This window comes from Ascaphus truei, chromosome 7 (genome assembly GCF_040206685.1).
Source record: "Ascaphus truei isolate aAscTru1 chromosome 7, aAscTru1.hap1, whole genome shotgun sequence".
Classification (NCBI taxonomy): Eukaryota; Metazoa; Chordata; class Amphibia; order Anura; family Ascaphidae; genus Ascaphus; species Ascaphus truei.
In genome coordinates this window covers 102,119,301-102,136,879 of record NC_134489.1, presented here as the reverse complement: position 1 = coordinate 102,136,879, position 17,579 = coordinate 102,119,301, and the positions used below count along the sequence as shown (strand labels likewise).

Sequence of the window (17,579 nt, the reverse complement as noted above, 5' to 3'; positions counted from 1 at the left end):
TCCAGTCCTCAAGGGCCACCAACAGGTCAAGTTTTAAGGATATCCCTGCTTCAGCACAGGGGGCTCAATCAGTGGCTCAGTCGTTGACTTGAGTCACTGATTGGAGTTGGCCTCCCCTGCTCTAAGCCTTCAATTTTCCTTTAAAATAACAGCTACAAATATGATCACTGGGGTTATCCAATAGGAAACAACAACTCCCAATAATATTCCAAGTTTATATATGCCAACGGAGTTACAGTCGGTTGACCCTACTCTCCATATTGTGTCCTCCAGACAAGTATTCTTATGGCTACTGGCCCTGGTGGCTTGGGAACCAGGTGTTCCGGTGCAGGCTTAAATTAATTTAATTATTATTTTTTAAAGAGTACGCAAATTGCTTGTTGATAAATAGGCCTCTATTTAAGATGATGGGAAGCAATCTTCCCCTGGGCTGTAAGATTTAATCCTCATTTAAACTAATAGAATATCAATCTTTCCAAGCAAGGGGAAGATTGCATTACCGCATGTTGAATAAGGGACATAGATCAACTGGTAAAAAAAAAAGAAAACTTGGTAACATTTTTAAAAAACAGCAGCTATCCGTGAGTGTGCTCCCTCCATGAATGAAGGCTTCTAATTTTAATGTGCCTCTTACCCAGAGTGACCGGCATGAGCTGGAAATAACACAATCACATGAATGGGTCATAGACTGGAGGAATGGCATAGCCAAAGTAAAAATAACCTAAAAGATAAGAAGATATATCCAGACAGGCATAAAGGAGAAGAGAGTTCAAATGAACTATCCATGCTGAACCATGCCAAAGTAATACAAGCTGCTAGGGATGTCTTTTCTTTCATCATAGTTCTAACCTTGTGTTTCAAGATTGACCCCATGCAATCCTTGCATGCCCATCCACTGATAAATGTGCCAATGTTTTCCTCCTAGATTTCTATAAAAAGTACAGTAAATAAAAATATCACGTGTGAGCACATTCACATGTCTCAGGCAGGTCTGCAATGCTGCCTTTCCACCATCATCCCTTAGCATACAGTGCTTCCACTGCAGCCAGGGATTCTGGGAAATTACATGCAAATGAGCACTTTTTGCTTCCTGCCCGTTTTAACAAGGATCCCTATAAGGTTATGCCTGCCGCATTACACAGCTTTTCAGCACAGCTTGGGTTAAAGAAGTGCAGAGCCAGTAAACGTACTCACAGACAGCTGATTCCACCTTTTGGATCTCGGCAGTGTAAGGCTGGTTATACTGGCTTTACAATGTGAAACTGGGATAGGTTAAAAAGTATAAAGTGTATGTTTTTATATGTTTTAACTGACATTGCAAGAATTCATGTTAGAACTAAAAAAAAAACAATGCATCCGTAGCCCAGAATGCAAATATATCGTTGTAGTCCCCAAAACACACAGCAGCAAAGAAAATCAACTCTTCGTTATGCAACCAAGCTAGCACAGATCTCAAACGGGTGTCTGCCATGGCACAGACGTTACAGGAAAATATGCTATTATGTACATACTCCTATATATATATATATATATATATATATATATACTAGCTGATATACCCGGCGCTGCCCGGGATTTAATGTTCTGGCTCCCCCTCTCTCTCTCTCCCTTCCAATGTCTCCCCCCTCTCTTTCTCCCCTGTTCACAGCAATACGCCCCCACCCCCTTCACAGCTTCGTTACCCCCCCCCCCCCCAGTTCACATCTCCGATCCCCCCCCCCCTGTTGCCAGCTGTGATTCCCCCTGTGTATTTGTCAGCTGAGCTGACTGAGGGGGAAAGTGTGTCAGTCAGTGTGTGTGTGTCAGTCAGTGTGTGTGTGTGTGTGTCAGTCAGTGTGTGTGTGTGTCAGTCAGTCTTTGTGTGTCAGTCAGTGTGTGTGTGTCAGTCAGTGTGTGTGTGTCAGTCAGTGTGTGTGTGTGTGTGTGTGTGTGTGTGTGTGTGTGTGTGTGTGTGTCAGTGTGTGTGTGTGTGTGTGTGTGTGTCAGTCAGTTTGTGTCAGTCAAAGCGTGTGTGTCGGTCAGTCAGAGTGTGTGTGTCAGTCAGTCAGAGTGTGTGTGTCGGTCAGTTAGAGTGTGTGTGTCGGTCAGTCAGTGTATGTGTGTCTGTCAGTCATTGTGTGTGTGTCGGTCAGTCAGTGTGTGTGTGTCGGTCAGTCAGTGTGTGTGTGTCGGTCGGTCAGTCAGTGTGTGTGTCGGTCAGTCAGTGTGTGTGTCGGTCAGTCAGTGTGTGTGTCGGTCAGTCAGTGTGTGTGTGTGTGTCGGTCAGTCAGTGTGTATGTGTCGGTCAGTCAGTGTGTATGTGTCGGTCAGTCAGTGTGTGTGCGTCGGTCAGTCAGTGTGTGTGTGTCGGTCAGTCAGTGTGTGTGTGTCGGTCATTCAGTGTATGTGTGTCGGTCAGTCAGTGTGTGTGTCAGTCGGTCAGTGTGTGTGTGTGTGTGTGTGTCAGTCAGTCAGTGTGTGTGTCAGTCGGTCAGTGTGTGACTGACTGGGTTGACTGACTGGGTGGGTGGGTGAGTGACTGGGTAGGTGACTGACTGACTGGGTGGGTGAGTGACTGACTGACTGGGTGGGTGACTGACTGACTGGGTGGGTGAGTGACTGCCTGACTGGGTGGGTGACTGACTGGGTGACTGAGTGGGTAGATGAGTGGGTGGGTTGGTGACTGAGTGGGTGGGTGGGTGACTGAGTGGGTGGGTGGGTTGGTGACTGAGTGGGTGGGTGGGTTGGTGACTTTGGTGGGTGGGTTGGTGAGTGGGTGGGTGACTTTTGTGGGTGGGTGGTTTAGTGGGTGGGTGGGTGGGTGGGTGGTTTGGTGGGTGTTTTGGTGGGTGGGTTGGTGACTGAGTGGGTTTGACTGAGTGGGTGGGTTGGTGACTGAGTGGGTGGGTTGGTTGGTAACTGAGTGGGTGGCTGGGTTGGTGACCAAGTGGGTGGGTTGGTGACTGAGTGGGTTGGTGACTGGGTGACTGAGAGGGTGGGTGACTGAGTGGGTGGGTTGTTTGGTGACTGTGGGTAGGTGGGTTGGTGACTGAGTGGGTGGGTGGGTGACTGAGTGGGTTGGTGACTGAGTGGGTGAGTTGGTTGGTGACTGCATGGGTGAGTGGGTGGGTGACTGATTGGGTGGGTTGGTGACTGAGTGGGTGGGTGGGTTGGTGAGTGGGTGGGTTGGTGACTGAGTGGGTGGGTGGGTTGGTGAGTGGGTGGGTGGGTTGGTGGGTGGGTTGGTGTGTTGGTGGGTGGGTGGGTTGGTGAGTGGGTGGGTTTGACTGAGTGGGTGGGTGGGTTGGTGACCGAGTGGGTTGGTTGGTGACTGAGTGGGTTGGTGACTGGGTGTTTGGGTGGGTGACTGAGTGGGTGGGTGACTGAGTGGGTGGGTTGGTGACTGGCTGGGTTGGTGTGTGGGTGGGTTGGTGGGTTGGTTGGTGGGTTGGTGAGTGGGTGGGTTGGTGACTTGAGCGGGTGGGTGGTTTAGTGGGTGGGTGGTTTGGGGTGGGTGGTTTGGTGGGTGGGTGTTTTGGTGGGTGGGTTGGTGACTGAGTGGGTTTGACTGAGTAGGTGGGTTGGTTGGTGACTGAGTGGGTGGGTTGGTTGGTAACTGAGTGGGTGGGTGGGTTGGTGACCGAGTGGGTGGGTTGGTGACTGAGTGGGTTGGTGACTGGGTGTTTGGGTGGGTGACTGAGTGGGTGGGTGACTGAGTGGGTGGGTGGGTTGTTTGGTGACTGTGGGTAGGTGGGTTTGTGACTGAGTGGGTGGGTGACTGAGTGGGTTGGTGACTGAGTGGGTGGGTTGGTTGGTGACTGCATGGGTGAGTGGGTGGGTGACTGATTGGGTGGGTTGGTGACTGAGTGGGTGGGTGGGTTGGTGAGTGGGTGGCTTGGTGACTGAGTGGGTGGGTGGGTTGGTGACTGAGTGGGTGGGTGGGTTGGTGACTGAGTGGGTGGGTGGATTGGTGACTGGGTGGGTGGGTGTTTTGGTGACTGTGGGTTGGTGACTTTGGTGGGTTGGTGTGTTGGTGGGTGGGTGGGTTGGTGACTTTGGTGGGTTGGTGGGTGGGTGGGTGGGTTGGTGCGTTGGTGGGTTGGTGAGTGGGTGGGTGGGTTGGTGACTTGAGTGGGTGGGTGGTTTAGTGGGTAAGTGGTTGGTGGGTGGGTGGTTTGGTGAGTGGGTTGGTGACTGAGTGGGTTTGACTGAGTGGGTGGGTGGGTTGGTGACTGAGTGGGTTGGTTGGTGACTGAGTGGGTTGGTGACTGGGTGTTTGGGTGGGTGACTGGGTGTTTGGGTGGGTGACTGAGTGGGTGGGTTGGTGACTTTTGGTGTGTCGGTGGGTTGGTGGGTGGGTTGGTGAGTGGGTGGGTTGGTGACTTGAGTGAGTGGATGTTTTAGTGAGTGGGTGGTTTGGGGTGGGTGGTTTGGTGGGTGGGTTGGTGACTGAGTGGGTTTGACTGAGTGGGTGGGTTGGTTGGTGACTGAGTGGGTGGGTTGGAAACTGAATGGGTGGGTGGGTTGGTGACCGAGTGGGTGGGTTGGTGACCGAGTGGGTGGGTTGGTGACTGAGTGGGTTGGTGACTGGGTGTTTGGGTGGGTGACTGAGTGGGTGGGTGACTGAGTGGTTGGGTGGGTTGTTTGGTGACTGTGGGTAGGTGGGTTGGTGACTGAGTGGGTGGGTGGGTCGGTGACTGGGTGGGTGGGTGGAACCGTGACTGGGTGACTTTGAGTGAGTGAGTTTTGGTGACTGACTGAGTTGGTGACTTTGACTGAGTGGGTGACTTTGACTGAGTGGGTGACTTTGACTGAGTGGGTGACTTTGACTGAGTGGGTGGGTGACTGACTGACTGGGTGACTGACTGACTGGGTGGGAGACTTACCTTGACCGGGTGGGTAGTGGTTCCTGGCGGCAGACGGTTCCCCTCTGTTCCTCTTTGGGAGCGAGGGGGGTGGAGCTGGCGGCTGGTTTAGGTGGGCCGCGCCGCGCTTCCCCTCCGTTCCTCATTGGGAGTGAGGGGGAGGAGCCTGGAGTTGGCGGCTGGGGAAGGAGAGCCGCGCCGCGCTTCCCCTCCGTCCGGGAGCCGGTGCAGGGCGGCGAGGGTGAGGGCCGCGCCGCGCTTCCCCTCCATCAGTGAGCCAGTGCAGGGCGGCGAGGGTGAGGGTGAGTGTGATGGGCAGATGGGTGTGTGTGTGTGTGTATGTGTGTGTGTGTGTTGAGCTGCGGGTGAGGAGAAGAGAGTGGCAGTTGGATGATGTCATAGAGCCACCAATCTTATTGGCCAGAGGCTGAGGCCCAATCAGATTCACTGCATCTACTACCAGACTCACAAATTTCAATTTTATTTTATATATATATATATATATATATACACACTCCTATATACAGTAAACATTTAAAAATTCTAGTATTTCCCACGTTGTTGCTTCCTCCATAACAGCTTCCAGTACATCAATATTGTTTTCTCAGCTGCTTTATTCAGCGAAGAGTCAGTGAAGTTTTCTAGCAACAATTTTATTGCCTGACGACTTACAATTTAAGCCTGTTTTCCCCAACTGTAACATTCTACCTGGTCCCAAAACATTATAAGAGATTATAACTGAAGGTTCTTAAGGTTTGCCAGAAAGACTCTGTCTCCAAGATGTTGAAAACATTTAGCATCAGTGAAGTTACACTGTCCTTGCTCATTTGAGTTAGTTATTGCTTTATAAAGGAACTTTCAGAAAAAGTGTTTCTGTGTGCAGCATGCTTCTTCCATGGCAGTACTGTATGTGTTGAAAAGGCTGTGGGCTTGCCGTTGGAATGGGTCCACATACTGAGTTGTGAGTTTAATAATGTAATCCATGTCATCCATCCAAGCAGCTATTAATTGTCTTGCAATAAATACTTTGCATGTGATATCACTTGTTAGGGAGAAGAGCATTTTATTGTTACTATGGTCTGATGTAGGTCCATGTGCAACGTAACCAATTCCTAATGCTGTTATTAATGGAGAGGCCTATAAATGCTCTAAAATGACTGTTCCCCAGGTGGTCCTGTTACACTGAACCCTGGATTCCATAGTGTTAATTGAATGATGTGGCATGTACCTTTACCAAAGCGAAGTTAACCTCACGCTGGATGGCTGACGCATTTCCAAGCTGTTAGGGTTGTGACAGCCGAATGCTGGAATCGAGGAGGATTGCATTAATGTGAGATAGTGAGAGTGGTTCTTGTTAAGAGCTACAGTGAGTAGGAAAGAAAAAAATGATGTTCTGATAAAAAACAAGGATGAAGCAGCTGTATTTCATCAAAAATCAAGTTCTTTTTTTACCTTACACTATACAACTCGGGTAAACTTTGAGAGCAGAACTACAGCACACACAACTCCTTGACACCCCACATCGCTGAGATTGTTTTAACAGATTTTTATTCATCACTACAGTTTTTTACTTTCACTCCATTGGTCAATGTATGTCCCTGAGGAAGGCAATTAGTAGCTTACAAAATGCGTTGGGTTAACATAGGAATGGTCCTTGTTCTCGGTGCACCTCACAGATATCAACCAAGTCCCGATTTTACAACACGCCGAGCTCACAGGGCAACGGGGAAGCTGAGCTGGGAACCAGAGAGGCTGTAACTCGCTATGAGAACAAGGCATTAGAAGCAGCGGCTGGCTGGAAAATTGTAGACCAGGGGGCAAGCCCTACAGATTGGCCCAAGAATTAGGCGGCCACACAACATACATTGATGCACAGACAGGCAGAGCCCTGAGGAAGGTCCCTCTGTGAGGACCGAAACGTTGGCTGCCCTGTGTTCACAATACATCTTTTTGGATTATACCTGCGGTGTGCTGTCTTTTTTGTCATCGGGATCCCCCTGGTTACAGTGTGCCTATATTTCATCTATGGGACAAGCATCTGCTTTCTATGGAAACCGTGAGTGCAAACTACAATACCATTGACTATATATATAGTGACACATATATAGCACCCCCCCGAGGAAGGTCCTTCCTGGTCCGAAACGTTGGGTTTTCAGTGTGCTGTTTGTCACCTTTCAATACAGTTTATTTGCTATATTTCAGTGTGCTGCTTTTGTGCCTTCTCGCCTGGGAAGACAGTGTTACTCTATTGTATTCTATGGAACATGCACCTTGACATTATTTATTTAGCTTGGTGTGCTGGCTGTTACTTTTATATATCTATATCCTTTATATGCAAATTAAAACCAGCAGCATGGATTTCTGCTTCTCAAATTATCCCTGCGATCTCCCCTAGCAGTGCTAACATCAGTTGCAGTGACAGCAGTATAGACCTTTGAGCAGAGCACAATGAACTCGAGCCTCAACAGTCAGGTGGCCCATCACACCGAACAAAAAACTTGTGAGGTCCCGATTAGTCGCATTAACAAAACCTTCAACGAACCCTTGTGTCATGGTCATTGGCTGAGCCACTTATTTAGCCACCTGTGCTAAAGCCACCGTGCCCTAGTATTTAGATGCAAATAGTATTGGATCTCAAACAGGCATTCCTTCATTTTGTGCAGTGCGGTTTTCTTCGGCATTATAAGAGATGTGTGCAAAGGTACATTTAATGGAGACCGATTAGGGTGATATTATATCTTGGCTTTATTGAGCCTGTACCTTTATCCAGGTAAAACATACACAAACAACAAAATAACAAACCCCTATCCCTTTGTAAGGTCTAACTTACTTCCCCAGACCCTATCTGCAGGACTGGAGGGATATTCCCATTACCAGCCTATCACCCCAAAGTCTCAGGAGGTACCTTAAGCAGGTGGCCCTCCATGTCAGTCTCTGGCAGGTTCCTGGGTCCTCTGTGTCCAGGAAAAATAGGTCTCTGGGTGTCTGGGTGTCTTGATCTCAGCACAGCCTTTGTGCTCAACACAGTGTCTGTGTGCAGGCTTCTCTGCTTTCCTTCTGTCAGCCCAAATGTGAGCTAAGGAATCTCTCTCCTGTGTCTCACATGAAGCTTTTTACAGAGCTCTCATTAGTCCAGGTGGAGACTAGTTAATTGAGTGGCTGCAATCAACTATCTCTCTGCTAGATTCTCAGAGCTCTGAGGCTGCTTTATTTAAACAGTGATATGTCCCTGTTACAGGCACCCAATGGGATTCTATACTCCAAATGTGTATAATGTATAGATGTGTAATGTGTGTTCTATAATGAGTCAGGACACCAGATGAAAATGCATTTATATGAACTGGAGGAGTGATGGCCCTTTACTGACAAGTTCATTTAAGCTGGTGTAGAAGTATTAATATTGTGGTTAACTCCCAGGTGACAACAAAGCTACATATATAGACATAGAATAAAACAGTTAAATGGTTTTTGAATAAAGTCCTAGACTGTCTTGTAGTGTTAAGTAGAGACTTTGCACTTAGTCTGATATCTTCTAATGAACCATGACATGAGAGTTCATTGAAGATTTTGTTAATGTGACTAATCATCAGGACCTCGCCATTTTTTTGTTCTGGACATGTGATGATAGGGGTAGATTTGACTCCTTTTAAATAAAGATTAAGCCCACCCTTACCCCTACCTTTCAATGATATGATGTATTTATTTATGTATGTACAGTTTATTGTGCAGGTGAGGCTGCACTGGTGGTAATTTGCCTAGTCTCCAAGCGTGGGCTCATTCTGCTGCTTCCACTCACTCCCGTGATCCAATGGGACCAGTACACCACATAAAAAAGAAAGGGGCGCAAGAAAAAAACAGAATCAATATAATGATAAGTCACTTTATGTATTCAATATTAAATCTGATGTGTTAACGGCACATGATATAACAAGGCTATTTGCAAACACGGCACCTATCCCCCATAACCCCTTCCTTAAGATGAAATGAATAACCTCAGCAGTTATAATTCGTTTCCTCTTAAGGAAGGGGTTATGTGGGATTGGTGCCGTTTTTGCAAAAAGCCTTCTTATATCATGTGTTGTTAACACATCACTTCTAAGTACAGTTTATTGTACCAGTCCCATATACGTTATTCTTAAAGTACTGCTGCGGCACATCTTATTCTAACTTTTGCCCCTAATTGGCCGGGGCTTTACTCCGGCTGGCGCTGAGACTAGACCGCGCGCCAGCCGCATCTCCTCCGTGCACCCCCTCCACTCGCATGACATTTTGCTGCCCCTTCCCAACCCCGCAGCTGCTCCTGCTGTGCCCCTCTGCTTCCCCGTACCCCCGCTTACCTCACTTCAAACTTCAGGGGTGTCGGGGAAGCCGGGGAAGCCGGGCGCGCCACGTGACAGTGACGTCACAGTGACGCGCGGACATGCCGCCGTCACCACGCGGCCCGCACGCATCCTGCCGTTCGGGAAATGTTAGAATAGGATGTGTCGCCAGTGTATGTAAAACAGTGATGTACACGGGTTGCGGGATCCGCGGAGTGTAGTGGTACTGTAATAATAATAGAAAATGCTCAAAACGTGAATCACCCTTTTGGGGATTGATCCGCTGAAATCCGCGGACCAAAGGAACCGGCCGATCCGCTGCCGATCCAAATCCCCCCCCCAAAATTTGCCGATATCTAGCGGTAAGCCCTGGGGATATATCTGTGTTGTATGATTGTGGAGGGGAATTGTGTGGGCATTGTTCTACTGTAAATCTGCCTACACCATGGGGACAATGTTAAGGATTTTAATTACCATATTTGTCCATGCCATTTTGGGCTTCCTGGCCCACCTTTAAACCCAGTAATGTTATCAACCGGATCTCGGGCAGTGTGCAGAGACACGGGCAATTGCTCCTACCCAGACTAGCTGGCCTGATGGGGACAGGGGTATTAATACTCCTTCTCCCCAGTCTCAACAGGACCTGATAGCCTTTGTGAAGGCTATGTGCTGACAGAGCTGACAGGGGGTCAGCAGAAGGGAACCGAGGAGACCCAGTGCAGGGGTCTGGAACATCTGGTGGAGCAGCGGTAAGTGTGTGCAGCGTTGACCTGAGCTGTTTGGAGTAAAGCAATGGCGGGGAATTTTTAAACTGCTAGCCAGTGGAGAGCAATGCAGTGCTGACCTTACTACACAGGACAGAGCGCATGTTGAGAACACGTTTCGAGGTAAGCTTCCGGATGGAGGTCCCCGCATCTAGGACTTTAAGTTCTTCCCCCAGTTACCCCAGTTGGGTGAGTTCATGTGTGTTTCTTATGTACTGGAAGTTTGTGGTAAGTTTTTCCAATAAATTCACTTTGGTTTAACTCTCAGTTCTGTCTAGTGTACTGATCCCTGGTGTAATTGTCTTGGTCTCCCGTGACATAATTAATGTATTAAAGTGGCAATCCAAGATTAGTTTTTGTTTTTACATACGTGTAGGATTGAAGCAAGGGGTCTCTGGAGCCAAACCCCATTAATTTCAGCTCCGGGGACCCGCTGCTTCCGGAAATACTTACCTCCATAGAGGGTGCCGCTAGCCACTCTGGCTCGCTAGCTGGGGTTCACGTAATTGCTGCTTTTCAAAGCTCCCACGTACTGCAGGCCAATAGGAAGCAATGACGTCATCCGGTGCGGCTTCCTATTGGCCCACTTGACGCGGGAACGTTAAACTGGTAGGAGATACCGGCGCCCCCTTCGGAGGTAAGTATCTCACGAAGCCAGGGGGTCACCAGAGCGGAAATTAATGAGGTTCAACTCTAGACACCCCCTGCTTTAACCCTATGTAGAAAATAAAAATAAAACAGTACACTTGAGTTGTTCCTTTATTGTCTATCCAGGACTATGAGGACAATAAAAGTACCTTTGACATTGATGTTTAGTAGTTTATTCATTTTAGATGTAACACCCCTATCCCGCTGATCTGGATATACACAGTAGGGAATAGTCTAGGTGCTCACTTGAGCCTCCGCATATAGGGAGCTGGGGGTGGTCCGCAGCGCCTCCACCTGTGAGGACCCAGCCAGATACAGTGTAACTCCTCACAGGAACTTATAACCAGAAAGAACCACTCACATAACAGCAGTGCAAATCAACATGAACTTTACCCATTAAAACATAACCCTGGGTACAATACACATAACATACCATAAACAGCCTTAAATAAACACCCAATGCAATATCCCTCCATCTCCAGCCCTGGAGAAGATTATAGCCACCCCTCTATCTCTAGCCCCTGATATGGATGAACACAATTGGGTACCTGCAATATCCAAGGTAGTGTTGGGGGTAGCGCTACCCCATTAGTACTGAAGCGCTGTTGGGTACCTTTACTGTAGCTCGTGCAATGGTGGTCTGACTCCTTCAGAGAGGCACGCGCCTTGTCCCACGGTGGAGGGCCTCCGACTACACTCCCCTCACTCCTCACACCAGGCCGCAGCGCACGTGGTCCATCAAGAGCAAAGGAGAGCTCTGCTACAGCTCTCTCCACGTCAGCGACGCCACCGGAGTCCCACTACAGGAAGGTCCCTAACTACCGGCCACCCTATAACCCACAAGCTACAGTAAATCTGGGCCTATCTGGGGTCTAGGTATTCTGGAAGCCAGAGGATCACGTGGTTATGACTTAGCTCAGATAGTGCCAACTCGCCCTCTTTCCTAAGCACGACAAGATCTGTTTCTTTTCTTAGTTTTATTGAGGGAAAACAGGATAAGGTACAGTCTCTTGTGTAGAGGTGTAGGTGTCTCTGTGTGTGCTCAGTATTCAAGGGAGGTGAAAAGATACTTCTTCATCACCATTACAGGGATTACAGCAGGGTACTCACAAGTCCAAGGTGGTGATGCATACTGGGTAATAAATTGTCTGGGGACAAACCACCTGTGGGCAGAACCGAGGGGGAGAAAGCAGACCAGCCCATTTGAGAGGAAAGCTGGGGCTGCCATGACAACTCACAGGAGTGTCTGGGGAAGCTGCAACATGTAACAGAAATGTTGCATCTTAATGCAGCATACTGCTGGGAAGAGGGGAACTGGCACTGTGTTTGTGTGCAGAACCAAACACATACAGCTGCCACTAAGTAGGCTGACAAGCAGGGCTGCAAGGACAAAGGGGGGGATGAGACAGAAGTGCAGACAGGGGTATTCCTGTTCCATGACACTCCCCGTCTCGTATCTGTAGATACCACTATATGGTAGGCTATGTGGAACATATGTGCAATGCATACAACATAACAACATAATAATGCAAAGTCCATGTCCACATAACGAGGTGATACCGGACGGCACCACTGGTGTTGAAATCCCTTGGCAAAGTCTTTTAGCAAAGGATGTTGGATGGATGAACCGCTCCAGGTTTGCTGGTTTCACCACAATGTCTTTCTGTGAAAGTCTCTGGCAATGTTTCCTTTCAACTTTGTGAGAGAACAGTCCCTTTGACTCTGTAGCGTTCTCTACAGAGTGCATCACCTCATGGATGTGCCAGTCATGGTAGTTTGTCATCCCATCACCTGGCATTTGGCGGGAGGAGATGGTTCCTTGCGGAGCGGATTAATGTCCCTGGAAGACTGATCGTCAAGTCTGGTCCAGTGAGGGGGGCGTCGTTCAGGGAGACTCCCTGGAGTTGAGCGCTAGGGTTGAACACTACCCGGATTTGATCGGGTTCCTGAGGGTGGTAGGCCCCAGGTGATTGGAGGTACCTGCATTCTCCACCTTTTTTCATTAGAAGTGTTGGCTTTGCGTGGCCGGTAAGGAATATCTTTTGGGTGAAGGCCACAAAGTTGCTTTTGATCTCTGGCTCCCTTTGTGGGTTGCGGCAGAGCGAAGTGAACCTAGAGATGACAGGTCCTCTATTGTTCAGGAGGCGTCTTTTTGGTGAACGGACTGGTAGCGGAGTCACCCAACTGCTTAGTCCGTCTTTAGAGAGCTCCTTGACTGTTAACTTCGGGAATCCTCTATCTTCCCTTGATGGTGTTTGCTTGTCATCGTCCCTTGTTGTCTGGAACGCTGTGCACCGTAGTTCATCGGTACATTTCTCTTGTACGAGAACATCTCCGCGCGGCTTGGTGAAACGCTTTTGTGTTTCTTTGTTGACTGCCATCGGGAGGTTATTGTCTCCCCGGACGTAACGAAGAACAGTCACCTTTGCCCTAGTAAAACCCTTTATGAAATGTCTCTGTTGCTGTCTCTTTTTGGATGTGTGAGAGGACAGTCCTTTTGACACTGTGGCTTCACCTGTGGAAAGCAATCTTTTGCGGCTATGCCAGACGTGGCAGCTGGTTGCTCTGTTGCTTGATACTCTGTGGAGAGGAACAACTGTACGTCTTAGTTGTGCCCTTGCTCGTGGGAGTATTGTCTGATTGTTCATTGCCTTTTGGACGATCCCTTTGTCGGTCACCTTTGGGAGGTTACTTTCTTCCTTCGGTGGAGTCGACTCCTCATCCTTAGCTGTCTGGACTGCTAAGCATCCTAAGCCATTGTCGCAGCCCATCGACGTGAGGATGTCTTTGTTGGTCTCAGGAGTATGATCTTGTCTTTCCAATTCACTTGGCCCTTCGGTCACTTGGAGATGGCCAAGACATGGTTCAGAGAGAGATGTGTGTCTACATTCTGTCACCACGTCCTGCGGGCATCAACGTAGTCTTGACCGTGCTCTTTGTTGGTGCACGCGTTGCCCACTATCACCCATCCTAGGTCAAGTCTTTGGGCGTATGGTGCGTTGTGGGGTCCGTTATGCTGTTTACGGACTTTATGTACCCTCATGATGTCCCTACCGAGCAGCAGCAGGATCTTGGCGCCTTGTTCCACCGGCCGGATGTGGTTGGCTATTCCTTTGAGGTGGGGGTAATGGAGTGCCACATCTGGTGTGGGTATCTCGTCCCTGTTTGTGGTCATGTGGTTGCACTCGATGAGTGTGGGAAGGGGCATGTTCACTTTGCCGTCTATTGAGCATATGGTGTAGCCATTCACTCTTCTCCCTGTGGTCTCCATTTGCCCTGCGCACGTTCTGAGAGTGTAAGGAGAAGCACCATCTTGTATGTTAAACATGTCGAAGAACTCTGACCTGACCAGTGATCGGTTGCTCTGGTCGTCGAGGATTGCGTACATCCGAATAGCCTTCTCAGGTTGTCCCTGGGGGTGCACTGCGACAAGGCATATTTTGGAGCAGGACATTTTGTCACCTTCTTTTCCGCAAACCTCAGTGCGCTGAGATGTGACGGATGTTGACTCTCCTTCTTCTTCCTCCCCGCCGTGCTCCGCTACGGAGGATGGGTTCTTGAGTTGGTGGAGTGTCATCGCCTCTGGGTGTAACACTGTCACGTGCTTGTCACTTTCGCACACTGTGCATTTGCTCTCTTCCTTACAGTCCCTGGCTAGGTGAGTCGTGGAACCGCAGCACTTGAAGCAAACCCCAAATTCTCCAAGTAACCTCTTGCGTTCCTCTAGGGACTTCATCCTGAACCCAAAGCACTTGTTGAGTGGGTGTGGCTTCTTGTGTATGTGACATTCCCTGTTTGGGTCCCTTGGTTCCTTGTTTCCGGCGACCGACTGATCGGGAGTAGTTTGGGTCGTGGCAGGCACGTCCGTCCTGCGGGCCGAGATGGGTGTTTGGGGGTTACCAAATCTCGTCGCTGGTCTCTCGTTCTTCAGGCTGCTTGCACTGTATGTGGTTTGCGCACCTAAGATGAAACTGGGATCGTTCCTTGTCCTTGCCGCATCGCGGATGAAGCTCACGAAGAATGAGAATGGGGGGAAGGCGACTTGCTTCTCCCTTTTGTATTTGGAGCCTTGTGAGATCCATTTTTCTTGGAGGTTGTAGGATAGCTTCTCCAGGATGGGTCTCAGTACACGTGCTGAGTCTAGGGCGTTGAGACCTATTAAGGAATGGTCTTTCCTCACGAACTCCATTTCTTGCAGCAGGTCCCCGAGCTCTCGTAACTTCGAGTAGTCTTTAGTTGTGATCCTGGGGAAGCTCTCGATTCTTTTGAAGAGTGAATCCTCGACTGCTTCGGGGCTGCCATAGGACTCTTCTAGCCTTTCCCAAAGTAGGTCAACACCTACTTGGGGTTGGTGCGCGTTTGCCGGCCGAAGTCTCTGCGCTTGCTCCCTGGATACGTTCCCCAGGAACTTGACTAACAGGTTGAGCTCTTCCCTCGCTGAGAAGTCCAAGCTGTTGATCGCGTCTTTGAACGTGAACTTCCACGTCCGGTAGTTCTCAGGGCGGTCGTCAAAGTTGATGAGTCCTGCGTGCACCAAGTCACGCCGGATCATGTACTTGGCTATGTCTGTCAGACCTGAGACATCGGCGCGTTTGTCCCGTTCTGAGTTAGTTGCTGGGACGGCCTGTGCGGTCGCCTCTTCCTTGGCGTGGACGCGTGATGACTGCTGGCCAGTGTGAGGGGCTGTTTTCTCCCGCGTGGGTGTACCTGGATTGCGAGCCTGTGGCGGTGCATCCGTGTGCGCGCTGGCGTGTGGATCACTATAGCAGCTGTGGCTATCCCAGGCAGCATGTACCGTTGCAGGAACAGCGTCTTCTCCTCGTAGGCCTAGCAAGTCTTCGTTGTCTGTGGAGTCGCTCCATCCGTGTTGGGATGGTGCGCTGGTGTTTACACTGAAGAGGCTTCTTACGTAGTCTTCAGTGCGTCGGACTGGGTCTTCTGGGGCTTCACGTCTGTACGGTAGCTCCCCGCCGTCCTGTTGTGCGGCTGCTTCTAGGACTTCGGTTTGGGCTATGGCGGCAGCGGCTTCCTTCTCTTGATTGAGTGCCTCTAGATCCGTGTCTAATTTGGCTCTTTCTGCCCTTACGGCTGCCTCTCTTCGACCATATTCGGCCCTGGCACGTGCGGCCTCTGCGGTGACTCGCGCCTTGGTAGCGCTTGCGCTTGCGCTTGCGCTGGACGCGTTGGCTGTGCTGATCTTGCTGACCTTGATGAGTGTCTGGATGTGCTTGAGCGCTGCGATGCGGTTTCCAGCAAAAGGTCTTTCCTCTTACTTTCGGCTTCCATGGTAGAGGTTCGCACGCGGCTGTCACGTGTCAAGTCAAGGTTATGCTGTAAGTCCCTTTCATGCAGGCTTTCGCCGGTATTAGCCCTGGCCAGGTAAGTGACGTACGCCTCTGACATCTCTTGGTAGTATAAATGGTCTATCTTTAATTGAGTTATTGCCTGCTCGAGCTGTTGTACAGAATTGCCGGCGGCGGCGACATTGCGTACCCCAAGTGCGGTTGTTTCCCAGGCCAACTCTAATTTGGCGCGGTGCGCTTCAATGTCAGTCTCATATTTTTCGCGGGCCTTTTGTGTCAGTGTGACTGTCCGTTTAGGCCTTGCGCCTGCCTGCGCCTGTTGCAGATGCGCAGCGGTCTCTGTGTCTGAGAGATCGCTTTCCTGCGTGATGTCTGGTGAGGCTCTGAGTTCTGCCATGCTGTAGGTGTGTGTAGGCCTTTTGCCAGTGCGTGTGGCGTGCAGTCTTTTACCTTGTCAGCGATGGGCGTCTGTCTCAGATGATGCCGAGCGGTGTCCTGCAGCGTGCAGCGTTGGGGTAGCTGTACTTACAGGTGTCCGTTGGCTCTGACCCGTGTCCTGGCGGGTGTCCGGTGGCGTGGCCCTTGATGGCGCTGGCCGTGGGAACGTGCGCAGGGGTAGGTCGGAAGGTGGCTCCTCACTGTGGGGCTGAGCAGCGGGTGGACTCAGACAGAGAAAAAGGCAGTTAGGTATTGTGAGAGAAGCACTGTTTGTTGCAAGGCTGCTGTGCAGTTTGAGCTACTGGTTGTCTGTGAAAGCTGCAGGCTGTGTGCAGTTGCAGAGGCTGTTCTGTATTGTCATGGAGTCTGGAGTAGCCGCTCCTGTAAGTGTCTGTAAGGCACAGATATCTTTTCACTTTTCTGGAAGCCAGAGGATCACGTGGTTATGACTTAGCTCAGATAGTGCCAACTCGCCCTCTTTCCTAAGCACGACAAGATCTGTTTCTTTTCTTAGTTTTATTGAGGGAAAACAGGATAAGGTACAGTCTCTTGTGTAGAGGTGTAGGTGTCTCTGTGTGTGCTCAGTATTCAAGGGAGGTGAAAAGATACTTCTTCATCACCATTACAGGGATTACAGCAGGGTACTCACAAGTCCAGGGAAAATGGTGGAAAGATGGTGGTGATGCATACTGGGTAATAAAATGGTCTGGGGACAAACCATCTGTGGGCAGAACAGAGGGGGAGAAAGCAGACCAGCCCATTTGAGAGGAAAGCTGGGGCTGCCATGACAACTCACAGGAGTGTCTGGGGAAGCTGCAACATGTAACAGAAATGTTGCATCTTAATGCAGCATACTGCTGGAAAGAGGGGAACTGGCACTGTGTTTGTGTGCAGAACCAAACACATACAGCTGCCACTAAGCAGGCTGACAAGCAGGGCTGCAAGGACAAGGGGGGGGGGGGTGAGACAGAAGTGCAGACAGGGGTATTCCTGTTCCATGACACTAAGGATAATGTGGTCCTAGACCTAGGATACCTTAGTGGCTCCCAGGACAGAAATAGAGGAATAATCTCCTATAACAGGGCTCTTAAGCATGTAGATTGGCAACTAGCAAAATATATATGCATATTTCAATACAATAAAGAAAAACGTGTCCAATATTATTCATCCGGAACGGTACCAGCTGGATCCCATTATGCTTCTATAAAGGGTGATATGACAGAATAATGCTATGGGGAAGTCTGGAAAGACCATATAAAAAGG

The 17,579-nt window shown here is 49.7% G+C and overlaps 1 long non-coding RNA gene across 1 annotated transcript in view; it reads left to right on the top strand.

The window, feature by feature from the left end:
• LOC142499816 (uncharacterized) overlaps positions 1-17,579 on the top strand; it is a 317,563-nt gene that overhangs the window by 173,817 nt on the left and 126,167 nt on the right. The gene's annotated exons all lie outside the window — the stretch shown is intronic.